A 20383-nucleotide genomic window follows, 5' to 3' on the forward strand; every position below is an offset into this window, starting at 1 on the left:
CCACTTTAGCGCCACAGCGTTCGGACCTTGTGGAAGCCGAATGAACTGGCAGGGCTGTGGACGTCTCCGTGCTCGCTACGTGTCCCAGTGGCGCTGTCCTAAATATGGCATCGTCCTTTCTCACTTGCAAAGACTTCCAAACGGGGTTTGTCAAAAGCCAATGAGACGATGTGAAGAATACTCACATCTCTGTGCAAGATTAATTACCCCCCCATCTTTATGGCTGCAGTTTGCTGACAATGGCAAAAAAAAGAAGAAAAAACTAGGTCAGATACTGAGCTGCTAAAAATGCGAGTACCTGAGCAGGTGTTACCTCAGTGGTTCAGGGTAGAGGGGGGGTTTGTTGCATCCTGATGTTTGGCTTTCAGGCCAAAGTGACAAGCTGGGAGTTTCTCAGAAGCAGTGTATCTGTTACTTATACTTTTTATGTATATTATAGTAATATTCCTTCTTTTTTAACTGCATAGTTCTCACTTGTAAAATTCAATCTTCAGTCTGCACAAAAAGGACTTCTCTGGCTGGCCTCAGTGTTTGGGTTAGCGCAGGGCAGGAAGTGCCATCATGGGCAGGGTGGCATTTCCTGAAGCCTGTATATAAATACAGCCGAGATACCAGCTGGGTAAAGACTTCTTGACCATGAAAAGATTAGAATTGTCCATAAAAGACTGTGTCTTTACTGGTGATGGTATTTGTAGTTTTACAGTCTGTGAAGCCAGCTACTAAAGTGGCAGGAATTATGTGACACTGACTGGGGAGTGATTTGGGGTTGGAAGGTGTTCCTAACAGCAGCGTAAATTAATGGAGGCAGAGAGAATCATATAAAGAGCAGCATGATGATGGGCTGATAATAATTGTGGCTCTCTGTGCTAATAGATGGATGGATCTGGCCAGGTGATAAGAACAGCTGAAATATCAATTTACCAGAGAGATAATTAAAGATGGGATTGACTGGATGATATGAGAAATACTGTGGATTATGTCTACAGAGTAATTGTCTTCCTGTCTCTAATCTACATTATCTACTGGCTCCGCTAATCCAATTTGAATTCTTCTTGCGTGTCACTGTCACTCTTTCTGCTGTGACTGGACTCTATCGTTCATTAGCTCCCTACCTGCATATCTGTCATCCAATCATTACCAAGTAGAAAGATTCAGATTAGAATTGCCCATAAAAGTTAGGAATATAATCCATGACAAAGGGCAGTAGTCGGGATCTCTTTTCATGGTCAAGAAGTCATAATATTGTGGAACTATTCCTTTCACTTTGTGGCTTGGCAGAGGTTTTTGCTCTCTGACTCTAACTTCCTCACGTCCTCTCATAGAAATCCCTCCATGTTGTTTATTATCACTTTGTCCTCCATCAGCAATAACTAAAATAAAATAACCTCTAAAATCATGCATCATATCAGCATCTTTTGAAGACCTTCCAAAGACAGAATTGTCTTGTGCTTTGTTCAGGTGGAGTCAACTTGTGGGCCGTTACTCCAGAGGAGAGGGGGAAACACGACAGACAGTTTGACAGCCTCACTCCTGTCCTCGGCTATGTCTCAGGTAGGCTGTTGCCATAATAAACAGATCAGACACCTGGGTGTTAAGAACACTTAGACGCGTCTCCAGAAGTTCAGCTGCATCAAATGTCCATCCATGGAGAACTCTAGTGACTTTGGGTCTGTCTGCAGGAGAGCAAGCCAGGACGTTTTTCCTCCAGTCTGGCCTGCCTCCCTGTGTCCTGGCTGAGATCTGGTAAACACTAACCAATTATTAGAGAGTCTTCATCTTAACTAATGTGTCACCAAGTCAAAGCAAGTAGTGTAGCATGGCTGACATTTGTTTTAGTCAGTTTTGTCCTCCTGGCCTGCTTTAACTTCCTGTTTCCTATTAACTTCCTTCATAGCCTGCCCCACCTAAGTGAGGGGGGGGGGGGGGGGGGGTGTATTTACTGTATGTTTTTGAGAGTGTTGGTTTTGGGAATTATGCCCCCTGTAACATTCCCATTCTCCATTGTTTCAATAAAGGAAAAAGAAAGCTAGGAATGTGCGCTGTACTTGGAACCGATTGTATTACAGCTCAGTTCTCTCTCGCTTCCCTATTTAGGCATTTGGCTGACATGGACAATGATGGGAAAATGGATCGACTGGAGTTCTCCATTGCAATGAAACTCATCAAGCTTAAACTCCAGGGGCAAAATGTGCCATCTTCCCTGCCAATCATCATGAAGAAATGTCCCGTCTCCAATTCTGCTCCCACCATCCCTCCTTTATCAGCACGGTTTGGTAAAATCTTTATCTGAGAATATTCCACCCGCAGTCTCACCTCTAAGCTGTCAGTCTGAAACGGTGTCGATCGCTCCATCTCCACGTGTTTATTTCCTCCTAACAGGAATGGGTTCAATGCCAAACCTTTCAGTTGGTCTGTCGTCTATGTCGGCCATGCCCATCCTAACACCCATGCCGGCTAACCCCCACATGCTCTCTATGCAAACCCTGGTGCCAGCGCAAATGAATCTGCCCCTCATGGCCTGCTTCGGAAGCTCTGGACTCCTCAATGGCAACGTCGGCATCCTCACGCCGCCTCTTGTTCCCAATAATGCAGGTTGGTTCTGCATCGGAACCACTCAGAATTGCATCTTGTACAAATACGTAAATAGACATATTGGTTTGCAGTTAATTCCCTATAGCTTGATCCCAGATCCAGAAGGTAAATGAATGAAGCTAGATTCGTAAATACTGTAATTCCATTCATCCATTCATCCACACATCCATCATCTATAGCCACTTATCCTTCGTTGTTCACTTTGTCTCTTATTAAAACCATCATTATTTGTTCCCTCTCAATACTGCTACATCTGATATACGCTATCAATCTATGCCTTCCACAGCTGCTGAAGCTAACCCGGTGTAGTGCAGGGTTGCAAATGGCATAATCACTTTGTTTGAAGCCAAATGTCAATAGCATTGCTGCTGGAGCTCTGTGCTGTGAGTGTAAACTATGAGGAGATAAGATTAGACGTGCACACATTCAAGGACAGTTGAACTCTGTGCATGTTGTGTGTTGTATGCATAAGGAAACATGAAACTTACCATGTATAAGTAATAAATATACACATTAATCGACTTGGTGTCTCCAACTTTGCAAGCAGCTCCTCCCGTCTCTGGCTTCTCCTCTCCTATGGCGTTCTCTCCATCCACTGGCATGTCAAAGTCAAACTCTCTCCTGGACCTTGGATCCAGCAGGTAAAACCGGACTGTAAATAAATACTCGCTGTAAGATAGGATCATGTCATGGATGAAATGGCTTGTTTTCACGTTTGGACCCCCCCTGTCAATGCATGAAAAGTACTTGCACCAAATTCTCAAGTATACTGAGAGGATTTACAAAATACACGCCTTGCAGTAATTCAGTGCTTGAGTTGGAGAACGTGAGCAGAGATGGAACAGATAACGGAGAGCAGGAAGACATTTTAAAAATAGTTGGACAGTCGGACCTCGAGGAGGGAAAGAGGTGATTAGATTTTGATATTATCCAGACATTGGTATGGATCCCCCCCCTATTAGCTTTGATGTGCTCTAGTCGCAAGTGGGACAATAGGATAATTTTTAGTATTTAACAGCATGGCTCTAAAGGTACTGTTAAAGTTAAACAAAAAGTACTTTTTGTATTAAACATAAATGCAGCAATGGAACAGATATGTTGTGTGCACTATCGATTAGAACTGGTTTGAATAATGTGTGGCTTCTAAATATTATCCCATAATACACCCAGTAGAGGTTTACCATTCAATGTTAACTTGTATCTCAACAGGAAGTTGAAATATTAGATGGCAGCCAGAGGGCTTCGTAGTCCTAGATCTTCAACAGTTCAATTTCCACGTATTATTCTTTGGAGTGAAGTGAAATTATACCTGACCGGAATAGTTACTGCAGGAGTAAATAAAAAGGGAACCAGCGATCGGTCGGCTTGAGCAGCTTCAACGATGAACCTGGTTCCTTTTGAAAAGGAAATAGTTCTGTGTAGTGTCCGATATCCTTTCTGCTTCTCAGTGTTTGTGTAAAAACAGGACAAGAGTAGTATCCCGTTTCATTTCTTTCAGTTTTTCACACTGAAAGTCCTGACCTCAGGTGTAGGTGGTGTAATACTAAGTAATAATATGGGGAGTGTCAAAGAGTCAAATACCTTTATTGATCCAACAGGCACCTGCATCACATTTAACCATCCAGTTTGGCCTCCTCATGCTTATTTATTTAAGTTCTTCTGCTTTTGTTTCCAGACTTGTAACAGGTTTTAACAACAGACAAATTACTATGTAATAGACTCTTGCCCACGTACGGAGAGGGGAGGATCTCACTATGTGGCTCCCATTGTTGCCCTGAAACACGCTCTCAATTTCAAACGAGAACTGCAAGTTTCCACCATGTAATAAAGGAACAACATTAACCCAGACGATCCTTTGGCTATTCCTACAGAGACACTGTTCTTATTAAAATCGGAATGGTGATTAGCGTTGCCCAGGGATACAGAGCTGCACTGTTTCATCATCTTTGTGGTCACTTGCAGCACTTTTCCTCAACAGATAATTAAATGTTGAGAAATAACACTGGGTGATCTCAAAACAATTAATGGTTTGAATACGAGTGAGAAAAAGGGCACAGATACACATATTGTTATTATTTAACATTACGTGATATATTGACCCCCCCCCCCCCCCCCCACCGATTTTTTACAGTTCAAATTCTTCCTCCACCACGTCACTGGCCAGTAACTCTCCAAAGATGGGCGCAGGCGATTGGGCTGTTCCGCAGGCCTCAAGACTAAAGTACCGTCAGCAGTTCAACACGCTAGACAAGCTCATGAGTGGCTACTTATCAGGTAGGACACGCACACGCCTACACACACCAGCCTGACATGAGTTTCTCTTCACTGAACACATGAGAGAACCCCTCAACATGTGGGAAGGCTGCGGGTCACTTTCACGTAACGCTGACATACTCGTGACGCTTGACGGCATGTAATGGTCAAAGCGTCGTTTTCACTCTGCTGCGCTGATATGAGGTTTTCTTTACAGGACCTCAGGTTAGAAATGCGCTGATAGCGTCCAACCTGACCCAAACTCAGCTAGCAACGATCTGGTGAGTATAACGGTGTGTCTATACACCGTTTTAAAGAATGTTTTAAGGAGAGAAAATGTAAGAAAATGTAAACAAATTTGCTATCAAATTTGGTCTCTTTAATGACGTTGAGAAATTGTCAATGTTTTTTTTTAGTTTGTTGCTCCTAAAGAAAACAATTAAGCTGCTTTATAATCATGGTATTTCACCCTTTTTTTTTGCTTAACAATGGGATTTACTTGCGCTATGCATGTGTAGGACTCTGGCAGATGTGGATAAGGATGGTCGTCTCCAAGGGGATGAATTCATCCTGGCCATGCACCTGGTGGACATGGCCAAAACTGGCCGACCTCTACCCCTCACGCTGCCTCATGACCTCCTACCTCCTTCTCTCAGGTAACACGTACGCACAGAAATGGATGCACACTGGATTTGAGTGCGTTCCTGATTGTAGCCGCAGTCATTTTGTTCCTCTTTCAGGGGAGGAATAAAGTCCTATGAGATTGTTAATGGAACTGTGCCCTGCGTAGCTCCCTGTTTAATCGACACAACAGAGATAGAACCTGCACAAAAGACCAAGAGTAATGGTATGGCACCATTTACACACTGCTGCGTTTCATTGTAAAAAAAAAAAAACCTTTGGCCTTCCTCTGTGTCATGCCGCTCTCGTCCTCCTCCTCTTAGTGGCCTTTGAGGATAAGCTGAAGGAGAACTTTGCACGAGGCAACGCTGAGCTGGAGAAGCGCAGGCTGGCCCTGGAGGAACAGCAGCGAAAGGAGAGGGAAAGGAGAGAGAGGGAGGAGAGGGAAGCTCAGGAGAGAAAGGAAAGGGAGGCCAGGGAACAGGAAAACCGGAGGAGGCTGGAAGAGGAGAGGAGGCTGGAGAGGAAGCGAGAGCTGGAGAGACAGAGGGAGGAGGAGCGACTGAGAGAGCTGGAGAGGAAGGAGGTGAGTGACGCCTCCACCTGTGAGATGCTGAACGTATAGGTTGCCACATATGGTGATGCCATTCCATTTTGTTTCAGGCAGCACAGCAGGAACTGGAGCGCCAGCGGCGGGAAGAGTGGGAGCGCGAAAGGAAAGGGGAGCTGACCCGGAGGAGAGGAGGAGAGCAAGAAGAGATCTCCCAACTCAAAGCTAAAAAGAAGAGTCTGGAGCTGGAGCTGGAGGCTGTGGTGAGACGATACAGAAAATCACAAAGAGCAAAGAAAGAAGAATCAGCTGGACTTGTTCCAGTTTGATTGAAGGCGTTTCACCTCTCATCCAAGTGGCTGCATGTTGCTGATAGATGGTGTCTCAACTCTCCTCCTCTGTTCAAACTGGTTTATTTAACTCCTCTCTCAAACCACCTATCTACCCTGGCTAACACCTCGAAGGAGGGTCCTGTTTCTTTCAGAGTGCAGGTGGACTGCGGAGTCTGATACACTTGGGGAGTCTGATTGCCTTGGTGGTTTCGGTCCCTTCTTTGTTTCTTTGTCTTCTGCTCCAACAGAAGTATACGTTTCTGGACTCTCTACCAGTCTTTCAGAACTTAAGAAGCCTCTTGGATGAGAGGAGAAACGTCTTCGATTAAACTTGAACAAGTCCAGTTGATGCTTCTTTTTTGCGCTTCATGATTTACCATGACCTGGATTGACTGAGCGCCGACACGGACACTGTATACAGTGCCTTTCTTTTGCAGAATTAATGAAACTATGGAGCACGTCAATATCAGCTGTTCCTCTAACAGGGCAACAAGCACAAGCAGATCTCGGACCGGCTTCGTGACGCACAGAGCAAGCGGTGGATCCTGAAGGCAGAGGTGGACCTCATCAATCAGAAGAGGGCCGCGCGAATCACAGAGATCAATGCTTTGCAGCTTCAGTTTGAGGTTAAGCAAATGTTCGATTCAGTCCCAAGAGTTTCCCAACTCGATTATTCCCACATTTAGTTTTGTTTCCGATTTTAACGTTTGCGTTCTTTACCATAGGACTGGCAGAGGAAGCTCTCACAGCTGATCCCAGAACAACAGAAGCTGACGGAGAAGCTCCAAAACCTCGGCCAAAGCAAACACTCCTGTGGGTGACGGGCACCTAGTAAACACGGCGTGGTAATATCAGTACTGGGGTTCTCTGTCTCGCTTTGACTTTTGACCTTTGCCTTGTAGCGATGGCTTTGACCTCTTTAAAGGAGAACGTGACGGAGAAAGGTGTGACTTGCCGGAGACTGAAGGGTCAGCTTGACACTCTGGAGAGGGAGACCACAGACAAGCTGGCCCAGATGGAGGAGTACAACAAGGAGCTCCAGGTCAGTGGCCACACGGGCCAGATACGGAGTTCTGGCGTCTGCCACTTTATAATATACTCAAGCCCAACATGCCAACACTTACTTCTTTCAGAAAAACATTTGTAAATGATCTGTTTTTACAGTTTATTGCAGTAAATAGCAGAAATAATGACTTGCTTTTACGTTGACGCTGCAGAACCGCTTACGACTTTAAGTTTTACTGCTCTTTTGTTCTGATCTGCTTAATAGTTTTCTTTTCTTAGCTGCTTTTTAATGCGTGTAACACCTTTCTTCTTCTCCTCCCTGTCTTTTTCCTCTGCTTACCTGGACAACTGTCTTAATATCCGGCATTGTTCAATCTCTCATTGTTCTTTTCCTCACCTTTTTCTTCACCGTTGTCCTTCATCCACTTCTCTTTTATGTGTCGCCTTTTATCTTGAGCACACTTTTTTTTTTTACATTTCACCTTCTGTCCATCCCATCCTCTATCCTCCCTCTGCTCTCCCATCATCCTTCATCACATTGTGACTGTTTCTGTCAGCTGGGTGATATGGATGACTGCGTCCTGCGGGGCCTTCTATCTCTACTTGCCTGCCTCACTCAGCTCTTCCTCCTCATCAAGGTTATCTTTCTTGCTCTCTGTCTCCCTCTACCTCCCACTGGGGAGCGCTTATTCACCACCGTTCTACTCTACTTTTTATTCATCTCTCCTTTTTCTTATCCATCAAACCACACATTGCTTCTCCTCGCATCCTATGATAATTTTATTTTTTACTTATTGTTGCTCTTTTAGTCTTTTTGTATTTGCTTTGGTGGCATTTTTTTTTTTCCTTTTTGTTCTTTGTCTTCATGAGATTTACTCCAACATGTGTTTTCTGTGGAAATAGGATGTACACTTAGGGTAATAAGCACACACATACACACACAGAGAGTGCCTAATGTGCACAATATGTGATGAAGGACAATACATGTAACACACATCTTTTTCCATCAGTTTTAAAACATGTTCACTTTCTATAAATTTAGATAATATAATGGTGAGTTAATATCTGTATTTTTCATGGTTTCCTTTGTGGTCGATCAATACATCCGTGCGTTGTCAAAGTAATAGGTGATTGCATGATTGTGCATTAGGAGCTAAGGGAGAAGCAGGTGAGGCAGCAGGCTGTCTTGGACGATCTGCACAAAGTAAAAGAGGAGAAACTAAAGGAGCTGCAGAAACGCAGAGAGGAGGAGATGGAGAGAAGGAAGAGGGAGGAAGAGGAGGCAGCAAGGTGGGTGCAAAGAATCACTTGACAGCGTTAATGACACTTAACTTGAGCACTCATTTCTGATTTTAAAAAACGCAAGTTGCATGTATTTCCCACAGACAAGCAAAAGCAAAGCTCGAGCAAGAGAGACAAGCGCAGGAGAAGAGGGAGAAGGAGGAAGAGGAGGCACGTCAAAGGAGGCTCCTGGAAGAGCAACGGGCTAGACAGAGGGAGGAGGAGGAAAGGGAGGCACAGGCTCGCCTCCGAGCAGCACAGGCACGAGCACAGGAAGAAGAGAGACGGAAGAGAGAAGAGGAAGAGGAGGAGAAGAAGAGGAAGAGGGAAGAGGAAGAAAGGAAACAGCTGGAAATGGAGAAGAAGAGGAAAGAGGAGGAGGACAGATTGGCTCAGCAGGCAATGTTGACGGCCCCCCAGCCCCCCAGGTTGACCATGTACAGAGCTCTGTACTCGTTTGTTGCCCGAAACAAAGATGAGTTGAGTGTGGACGCAGACGGCCTCATACAGGTACGAGACAATCACACTGTTACCATAGTAACCCTCATTCTGGACACTGTTTGCCATAATCTTATATAAAAAAAACAGCATTTCATCAAATTTATTTTTGTCTTTTGGATCAAATCTCTGAAATGTGTGATAATATTAGTGTTAACACTCTGCTTCACATTTTAATACACTCAGGTAGACTAATTCAGTATTACTGGTGTCTTACACAATGTTTAGACATTTATTGTCATTTGATGAAATGCCCACTGCTCCGCTACATGTGGATGTCAGTTTGTAATTTTAATTTGTTATTTAGTTAATTGTTTCTTAAAGGATTCTATAAAAAAAAAAAGATAAGCACAAAATACAGATCAGTTAGTAACAGATCAAGAGTTCATCATTCAATTCATGACTTTATATAGCAATATAAAGTATATGAAGCTAACATAATCTTTGCCGCTGTAATGGAGGTAGTATTTGTTTAACACTAATTATAATGCAGTGAGCCGTGTTGTTGAAGTGACTTTGGACTTGTTTTGTGAAGTCACTCGGGAATATTGGTAGTCATAGTTACAGGTCAGGAGGTTATGTTTTTGCTGGCGTTTATCGGTCTGTTAGCAACATAACTCAAAAGGTTACAGACGGATCTTGATTAAATTTTCAGGAAATGTTGGGAATGTTACCAGGAACGGTCGACCACATTTTGGTGACGTTCCACAAGAGATTCGGGATAACTTTGAATTTTTTCGTTAACATTGCAGCATATGGATCTTCAAAATCTGTTCGATATCTCGGTTGATTACTGACCGATGTTTATGGAAGTCATGTAGCATCTGGGCTGATGACCGATTAGCTGCAGGTGAACGTAGGATCACAGGCGACCGGAATGAGGTGATTGCAGGAGGAGGATCTGAGAAGACAGGAGGACATTAGTACATGGAGAAAAAAACTGATCCTTCTCAAGCTGTGTCAGACTGCATTTAATATTAGAGATACCGATTTATAACAAGCGTCGTCTTATAGCTGAGTCAATTCCACATTGACGTATGCCAATGGATTTGTTACTTCCACCAAGGTAACAAGCCTTGGTGGAGCAAGTGCTTGTATGTTTTTTTTTGTTCTGTGTATAAAGATAACAAGAACAATTTAGAATGTTTCGGTGATGATCCAGATCGCCGCTCGGCAGAGGTCTGCGCTCTCTGAGTACTTTTCTAATTTAGCCATCTTTCCATGATGCAGGTTGATGAGCAGACCGTCGGCGAGCCTGGCTGGTTGTGCGGCAGTTTCCGTGGAAACAGGGGCTGGTTCCCCCAAAGTTATGCAGAGCGATGTCCCACACCTTCAACAAATGATGCTACCCCTCCTTCACCTGCAAAATCATCATCCTCTCTGCCAATGATTAACACAAGGTGGCAGACAGAAATATGATTACATTAATATTGTTGGATAATTCTTATGCTAATTGTGACATCTTCCCAAACCAGAGTCTCGGATGGGGAGGCAGTGGGTGACGGCAGTGTTCCTGTCCAATCAGATGCTTCACAGGTGAGAGGGAAACACTGTCTGTCTATTGAGGACTTTAGTGAATGAGATCTGTATTAAAAGAAAACTCACTACAAATATACTTAATATCCAGCACCAAACAAAAACACATTTGGTAGCAGGCTGCTATGTGCTGGGTCACGTTTTGCAGTGTGAATATTGCTTGGTGTTTTGTCGGGTTGAAACATTTACTCTAAATTAATATTCTCAGGGTGTGTAAATAATCACATGTAACTGTTTCCACTGAGGTTGCATAAGTCACAGTTAAATGCAGGTGTTTTCATATTTTAGGCTGCACTTTACAAAGCTTCTTATTGCCATAGCGATCTCTGACATATAAGTCAGAAGTATAACTGTGGTCTGGCTGGAGAACACACCCACTGCTGACACAAACACGCACATCTTGAACAGGCTGCCTTATTTAGATCTTTTCTCTTTTGAGAGCTCTTCATTCGCTCTCTGTGTAACATTAACGTAGGTTTGGTGTTTGTTGAACGTGTGTCATGCTCAGAGATTTCCTTATCATTTACCGGTACTTGATTTTACAGATAACTTGTTTTGATCCTGATCCTCTAATTTCACTCCTAAGTCCTCGACGACTCCTCTGCTGGCTCGAGCCACCTCCTCCTGGTCCGCCGCCTCGGACACTCACCCCGACCTCCCCTCCAGCTCAGGTGATGTCATCACAGCGCTGCTGAGCTTGTCGCAGGGTGACATCATCAATGTGCTGCAGCAGACCGGTGACTGGTGGTTGGGACAGCTTAATGGGACGCAGGGATGGTTCCCAAAAGACTGTGTTGCTTTGGAGATGAGTGGCAATGCAGAGTATGTAGAGTCGTGCACACACACACACACACACACACCTGTGTTATTTCATTGAAGTGGAACATAATACTAAAGAGTTTGTGTTGCTGTTTCTAGTGTGGATGCATTTGACGCATGCGACTCTGTTCAGCTGGAGGGTAGGTATAGTTATCTGCATTTTTATTTGTTTTAGTCACGCAAAATAATTTTAATCTACATAAGAAATCATGTAAGTCCAAAACAGGCAGAAGCAAAAGCTTATATGTCCTTATATTGCATTAAATATATACAATATATACATTTTATTGTACAGTTGAAATTAATATGCAATATGTGATCTTCACAAATCAAACAAATTCATTCCTTTACATATCTTTAAAGTATAGATTTGGAGATCAGATTTAAATATAAAGAATATGCAGTTTAGACTCTACTCTATATTAATCTTGGTTTAATAATAATCATTGTCATAATAATTACAACTCTTATTTCGTCCTCACCAGAGTACGTGGCCTTGTACACCTATGAGAGCCCTGAGGCGGGGGACCTGACGTTTGTCGAGGGAGACGTCGTCATCGTGACAGAGAGACGAGCAGAATGGTGGCGAGGATGCATCGGTGATCACAATGGGGTTTTTCCTTCCAACTATGTCCGACCTGTCGAACTAGAGGTTAGCCAAGTGGGAATGTTACCAGGAACAAATGATTACATTTTGCTGATGATCCATCTTTTTTATTTAATTTTTGGTGTTTCATTAATCTGTTATTAAAATTAATAATCAAAAACTGTTTCTTTACATTTAAGGCCACAAGACCTGGAGCTCCAATGAAAAAGCCAGGTGAGAATTCCCAGATATTGGCACAGACGCACTCGGAGGGCCCTTCAGTAATGCTCTCCATGAACTAAATTCATATTAACTTGTTACTGCTTGGTCAACAGAGATCGCCCAGGCCGTCGTCGCAGCCGCCGCCTCCCCGACCTCACACCTGCTGAGTCTGTCTCTGGGGCAACTGATCGTAGTCCTGGCAAAGAACTCCACTGGCTGGTGGCTCGGAGAACTGCAGGTCTGTCTGCTGGTCCTTATCAGTTGGGTTGGTTGATTGATTGATTAACATTTAACCTATATTATTGTAAAGAGAAACCGTATTGGTGCATTTCTGTCAGTTCTGGTACGCTGAGCTGAGCTCTTGCTAATTATACCTGTAATTTTGTCAACCCACGGAGCGTTTCCCTTGAGCCGGTCCCAAGCCCGGATAAATGCAGAGGGTTGCGGCAGGAATCGCATCCGGCGTAAAACTTTGCCAGTCGGCGAGAACATATGTGTCAAACTCAAGGCCCGGGGGCCAAATGTCATTTTTTGATTATTGATTGATGGAGTAGTGTGGTTTTCTTAACCTGATCAATTGAAGGGATTTATGTTATAATAACAGCAATAATCTATCCATATATTTTTACAACTATACAATTGAATATGCAATATTTATAACTTAAGTAGTGAACTGATCAAACGGAGAAATTCAGCAACATGGCAACAGCAATAGCAACATGCTGCAGTCATGAAATCAATAATCTGCTGGCGGTGATGATTGAAAGTTATTTGAACTTTTTAGTTTCTTCCAGCATGTGCTGACATGTTGACCCCGGCTACATATGGAGCTCAGGATCAGCACCGGACTGCTCCATAGGTAGTCGGCTATATATGGAGCTGTCCAGTGCTGATCCTGAAAGTGCCGGAAAAGTGTTGATTTTGTATCGGTTATCTTTGTTCCTGCGTGATGATTGCATTTGAATGGAACTTTTCCACATTATTAGATGTGTTAATTTATTTCCATCACAAACTTCGGTTCATACTTGTGATTTTTCTCATTTACAGTATGGCTTTATCTCTAACAATTTTTAAGTACAACCTTTAAAAAAAGTGATATAAAAACGGAATGTTTTATTGTAATTACTGTGGCGGCTAAAGCGTTAACTAAAAAAATTAATTGTTATTTAATAGCATGTTAAGGAGTAGTTACATTTATTTTACATTAAATGACATTACATTTAGTTAAAATTTTTTACTGTGTTGTGGTTTACATTTGGCCTTTGGAGGGCAAACATAATGCTAATGTGCCCTTGGAGAAAATGAGTTTAACACCCCTGAACTAGAAGGTTTATTTGCTGTGGCGACCCCTGACGGGGGCAAGCCGAAGCAGGAGGAAGATTGTAAAGATAATTTATGTTTAGAGCTCAAGACACATGGTCATGGTAAATGCATGATGTTGATCTTCGTGACTCTTCTCCCTCCAGGCTCGGGGCAAAAAACGGCAGAGAGGATGGTTTCGGTCTTCCCATGCCAAGCTCCTTGGTCCCTCCAGCAGCAAACCCTCTCCCTGCCCTTTACCAGGTGACCGCTGACACGCTCCCATCATGACAGCAGATGTGGGATCTTTGTGCATATTTGGTGTCATTTTCATGTTTACTTAAGGAAAATACAGTCCTTTTAATTAAGATTACGAAACAAAACTATGACTGTTGACCAGTGTGATATTTAGCACGATTGAGCGCCTACAGTTGTACATAAAGGCTGTACACAAAGGTACTTAAAGCTTAACCCCCCCCCCCGTGTTCCTCTGATCCTGCAGTGTGCCAGGTCATTGCAATGTACGACTACACCGCTGCCAATCGAGATGAGCTGAGCTTTTCCAAGGGCCAGTTAATTAGCATCCTGGACAAGACCAACCCGGACTGGTGGAAAGGAGACGCCAACGGGGTCACGGGCCTGCTTCCGACAAATTACGTAACGATGACGACAGAATCAGATCCCAGCCAGCAATGTGAGTCAACCTCAGGCTTTTTTTTTTGTTTTGTTTGACCTTTGTTCCTCTTTTCTGTGGAGAAATTAACAATTCACACACGTAACAGGATTATTATCAGATCTGAGCAGATTAAAGTAAACTGATTAAATAGCTGCAGCACTGTGTCGCTGATTGGTTGACTTGGCTCACTTCAGGTACAGTAGATTCCCTTCCCATGTCAGAGCATGGAGAGACTGACGGTAAGTGTTTGTGAATTGCTGAGGGGTCGTTGTTGGAACACAAAGGCACTGGGCTTCCTTCTGTTAAACTATATGCATAAAGAATGGGCCTTTTAAGTAATCCTGAACTTGTAACCACAATCTAAACTCGTTCAAATTAATCTGGGATATGATACGATATGCTTAAAGATTCTTTCTTGCTGAGCCTTACATGAGAAGGTCGTTACCACCAGACACGGGAGGGATTATATAAGATTTAGTTGGAGGAAGTCATTGGGGCTATTTCTCTAAAGATTCAAACTCAATGACCCACAAACATCAGTCAAGCACGCCCAACCAAACCTTGCATGAGAGTCTTCTGCCCTACATGTGGAAGTGCAGCCGATTAGAAGATGGAGAAAGTGTTTCCTCAAAACGGCTTGTAAAATGACTTGAGTGGGTTTTGGCCTTCTCATCCAACACTCGGCAAAAGGAGGAGGATAAAAACAAAATGTTCATTAAGCAAATCACTGGTTGGTGGATCTAGATGGGACACCCACCCAGTACTTATTTTTTTTAATCCTAATCCTTTTTTTTCTTTATTGGTTTGTTTTGAGATTATGTGCAATGTGCTTTTCCTCAATGAATCTAATCTATTAACCTGCACTGGTCATCTGTCTGTCGGGAAAAGCCACTGCTGATTCACACACCGCTGGTCTAATCATATAAATATATATAGGTGTGTGTGTGTGTGTGTGTGTGTGTGTGTCTTCGCCTGTCGCAGCGGGGATCTATGTAAACACGAGGGAACCCGCTGGACGTTTAATTCATTGAGACGAACTCCATTAACCTGCAGACACGAAGCAGGAATCGCACGTTGATTCTGGCGTCACCGTGACGCTCCAGATGTGATTATTAGTAACGACATTTACACCCCCAGAAATACATAATTAATGCGCCTGCATGTTTGAGTGTAGCATTAATATTCAAACTATATATTAATGTTTGCTGTCTCTCCGCCTCTCCTTCATCTCATCCACCCCCCCACCCCCCTCCTGCTTCTCCTCACCATCTCTGCTTTCTGTTTCCTCTATAGGACAGTAGTGCTGGCTTTCCTCTCTCTTCATCCTCTTCCTCCTTTTACTCCTCGTCCTCACCCCTTCGCGTCAGGAAGCCCGGCCGCCAGCGAGAACAGCCTGGCTCTGCGTTTCCGCTTCCCTGTTTAGGACTGCGATGTTTTGTGTTCCTCTTCTCTCTCTCTCTTTCTTCTTCTGTTCTTTCTTCTGTTTCTATAAGGCGTCTTTCTCTTGCCTCTCTCTCTTTCTTCACCTCTGTTTCCCTTAAGGTTTCTTTAACTATCTACCTGTAATTAGCCAAGAGGCGGCTAGATATGTCTTTCTGTCCCGCTGATCCGGACAGCATGGGATTTGTAGTTTTGCTAAAGTTATAAAAGAAAATCCAGATCAAAACAGTTCAGAATATCGGTATAGAATGTAAACACCAGTCAATCTGAAGTGATCTCGCCTTCTGAATGAAGGCTATGGATTTGGAACAGGGTTACTCGTTCTTGCACTAACAACATTAAAGTCCGCTGCCGCTTACATCACCGGTAACCTTTTATTGCTGCCTGCTAAAGCCAAGCGTCTACTAAAAGTCATTTATTGTGGTTTTATTGCCGACCTGTTATGCATTCCTCTCTGTGCTAATGCTTCCACAATAATGGTCGAGACTCATTCTCTTATTGAACTGTGACATCACCAGCAGAACACACGCGCAGATGTTCGCTAACCAGCTGTTTTAACGATGGCGCACCCCCGTTTGTACCTCAAAGCCTTGGACTAGCACGTCTTCCACTGCTCTTAGCCACTTCACTCATTCACACCTATGCAATCATTTGGAGGGAGAAAGGTGCTTTTTTTAATTTTAATTTTAATTTTTGGATTCAGTGTTTGCTGCAGCGGGAGCATTAAGATTGCCTGGTATGTTTGTGTGCTGCAACTACTATGTGCCTCACACTCGTCTGTGCATTAACTGTAAATATGATACCGTTGAACTTATAATAAAGGAGGGTTTTAGCACGATGAGTGCCGTGTGCTGGCGCCGGTGGACCCGTGATGGCTTTGAACACCTGTGATGTCATCTGTGCGTGCATGCCTGTTCCTGCGTGCTCGCTGGCCTGCGTTTGTGCTGCAGGGTGCGCCGACCTGATGACGCTGGACACCATGACCATTCAGGAGAGGAAGCGACAAGGTTACATCCACGAGCTCATCCAGACCGAGGAGACCTACGTGGAGGACCTGGAGCTGGTTCTGGAGGTATGGAACGAACACGCTGGGACGATCGGGAAACCCTCGCTACAGAATTCTTTTCTTCAAGTTTTCATTCCCCTCCATTTATGGTGCAGGTCTTCCACAAGCCCATGTCGGAGTCAGGCCGCCTAACGGAGGCTGAGATGGGAATGATCTTTGTTAACTGGAGGGAGCTGATTATGTGTAACACCAAGTTACTCAAGTAAGGTGCCCCACACCGCACAACTCTTTCTTCAGCCACCGATTTAAGCAGGTGTTTTGAATATGTGGAAATAAATATATATATATGACATCCATCCCATCACCATCATCCCAGGGCGCTGCGAGTACGTAAAAAGACCGGAGGAGAGAACATGCCGGTTCAGCTGATAGGAGACCTGCTGGCTTCCGAACTCGCTCACATGCAGCCTTACATCCGTTTCTGCTCCTGTCAGCTCAACGCTGCCGCCCTGCTGCAGAACAAGACGCACAACCAGCCTGACTTTAAAGACTTCCTGAAGGTACAAGTAGTATCTGAGGATAGAAATGGACTGAAGAGGAGAGACGCGCGGCTCTGTGAGATCCAGTGGATGTAAATCTTCTCCCGTCCCTTTGCCTGTCTGCGTCCTCTTGAGCAGAAGATAGCCACTAACTACCGCTGCAAAGGGATGCCGCTGTCCAGCTTCCTCCTCAAGCCCATGCAGAGGATCACCCGCTACCCCCTGCTCATCAAGAACGTGAGTGGAGAGCACTCTTTAGATGTCTCGTCGGGGTATAAGTCCTCATTGTGACCCCGTCCTCTGGTCGATCAGATCCTGGAGCACACCCCAGACGGTCATGCAGACCGAAGCCCACTCAGAGAAGCTCTGGAGCGAGCCGAGGAGCTGTGCTCTCAGGTCAACGAGGGAGTCCGGGAGAAGGAGAACTCCGACAGGCTGGAGTGGATACAGAGTCACGTCCAGTGTGAGGGAGCGATTGAGGTGAACACCAGACATGACTCCGAGCAATGTGCATCGCTTATTCTTCCGTACTTCTGCTAACTTGTCTTCGGCTTCACAGCTGAGTGTCTTTGGTCTCGTACCAAATCGAACGTAAACACACTGCAGCAGAGCCAGGGGGGGGGGGGGGAATGTTTCTCTCAAGCACTTGGCAGTTTCACTCTCTTCCTGTCTGCCTTTCAGCACTTGGTCTTCAACTCGCTGACTAATTGCCTCGGGCCTCGGAAGCTGCTGCACAGCGGTCGGCTTTCCAAAACCAAAAGCAGCAGGGACCTGTGGGCTTTCCTCTTCAGTGATTTCCTCCTCCTCACACACGGTGCCAAACCCTTCTCCTCCTCGGGGCCGGACAAGCTCTTCAGCCTCAAGACCAACATTCAGCTGAAGATGTACAAAACCGTAAGCAAAGCCTGAAGCCTGTCGACGGGATTTAGTGTCATATACTCCTCTGGCTCTCCCTTCCTTTTCTCCTCCAGCCGCTGTTTCTAAATGAGGTTTTGGTGAAAATGCCGCCCGACCCGTCCGGCGACGAGCCGCTCTTTCACGTCTCGCACATCGATCGCGTCTACGCACTCAAGACTGAGACCTTGAATGAGAGGTAGGCCCGGGCACGTGCGTGTGCACTTCAAACAACCGTGTGAACATGCGACTCGATCTGCGTATTTCATGTGTCGGCAGGACGACTTGGGTTCAGAAAATCAAAGCAGCATCAGAATGTTTCATAGAGACGGAGAAGAAGAAGAGAGAGAAGGCGTACCAAGGTAAACCCTTTTTTGTGTGTCGGTGTGTTTAAGACTTTTAGCAGGAGGAGAGGTGGTCAAACGGCAACGTCCTGACCTGCAAGTAACTGTACAGTGAAATCTTTACATCTATCAGTATTATTTTGAATTCTTCCCTTGCATCTCATAATATAATTCTGATGGTATATCCATCAACTTCAAGAAGTCTTTGAATATTTTCTCTTTTTTGACTATAAAAGCACTCGGACAACACAAACGTCTGCCGAGGCATAAAAAAAATAACCCGGTCATATATATAAAAAATACTTGAATTACACTATTGGAGGTCCATTCAGTGTCCTACTTATAGTTGAGCTTATTTTTCATTTGGGAAATATTGTCTTTGTCTGTTGTCAAAACCTAATGGGTGAGTTTTATTGTTGTTGTTTTTTAGCTCGTTCCCTTAAGACCAGTGGGATTGGCCGACTGCTGGTAACCGTCACTGACGCCCAGGAGCTCAAAGCCTGCAAACCCAATGGTATAAAACATCCTGCATCTGTTCACAGCAAGTCGCTCTTTATTCTCATGTTTCTTTAAAGGCAATTAATATACATATATCCCACCAGGAAAGAGCGATCCCTACTGTGAGCTCACAATGGGGGCTCAGTGCTACACCTCCAGAGCGATCAGCGACACGCTGAACCCAAAGTGGAACTTCAACTGCCAGTTCTTCGTCAAAGACCTCTATCAGGACGTCCTGTGCATCACTGTGTTTGAGAAAGACCAGTTCTCCCCTGATGGTGAGTGGACACGCACACACACACACACACACACACAGAATGGAATAATGAGCATTTTGTCTAACGTGTCCTGCCTTTATGGACCAAAGAAAATCAGGGGTTGCATGCCAGTTTGTGATATTCATTAATTCAGGTTGTGTTTCTCCTCGTGTTTGTTGGATAGCTGGTTCATTTGTCTGTCAGCAGGATTGATCAGGCTGAGACATTTTGTCACATTTAATATTAGAGGCATTGTTTTGTCCCCCAGATGGCGCTGATTCTTTCTTTTTCTTTTCCTTTTTTTTTTTAACAGTAAAACAGAATAAAGCAGGATTCTTTTTTTATTAAACTACTGTTTTCTGTCTCTTCAGATTTTCTGGGTCGCACTGAAATCCCCGTGGCCACTATAAAGAAAGACATGGAGAGCAAAGGAGCTGCAAGCCGTCGCCTGCTACTGCACGAGGTCGCCACGGGAGAAGTTTGGGTCAAACTGGACCTGCATCTGTACGAACCAACTAAGTGACAGCCAAACATACTCTTCACCTGTGCACATACGCACACACACACACACAGCTTAATTTTATAGTAATGATTAACAGCCAAAACTGTCTGCATGCAGCAGTGTGGGTGTTGCCATGACAAAATGTCATCCTAATTTCCGATATATAAATGATCACCACTTTGATTGCGTACAAACTTGACCTTAAATATAACCAGTTAACAGCAGTGTCTTGCTCTTATTGAAGGAAAACAGAAGTTTCATTTGTTTGTAGTACCGGTTACTCATTGATTCAGTTGTACGTTTGGACACTTCCGTGTTTAGTTTTTATGGTGAATATTTCAAATGTTGCGTACTACTGTTGTTGTTGTAATGTGAGTTTCATCTTAAGTATGCTTTCAGGTCCTGAAAATGACATTAATAAAATGTACATATGGCAGTGAGTCCAAGTTTCACAATGTTCTCAGCCTGCCAGACATTTCCACAATAAGACTATTTACAGAAAACGTGGTTTTCTGTACTATTTATTTGAGGCCTGGTGTAAAACCCACTGGCTGCTGCTGCCCTCCACATCTGGAGAACCAGCAGCTGGCCTGATGGCACCTTCCGTCAGGTGCAGCAGCTGCAATGGCGTGG

The 20383-nt window shown here is 44.2% G+C and overlaps 1 pseudogene; it reads left to right on the top strand.

Annotated features, from left to right (window-relative positions):
- LOC137909594 (intersectin-2-like) overlaps positions 1–20149 on the top strand; it is a 36057-nt pseudogene extending 15908 nt beyond the window's left edge.
- Positions 20150–20383: the final 234 nt, after the last annotated feature.

The sequence above is a fragment of the Brachionichthys hirsutus genome, chromosome 20 (genome assembly GCF_040956055.1).
Source record: "Brachionichthys hirsutus isolate HB-005 chromosome 20, CSIRO-AGI_Bhir_v1, whole genome shotgun sequence".
NCBI lineage: Eukaryota > Metazoa > Chordata > Actinopteri > Lophiiformes > Brachionichthyidae > Brachionichthys > Brachionichthys hirsutus.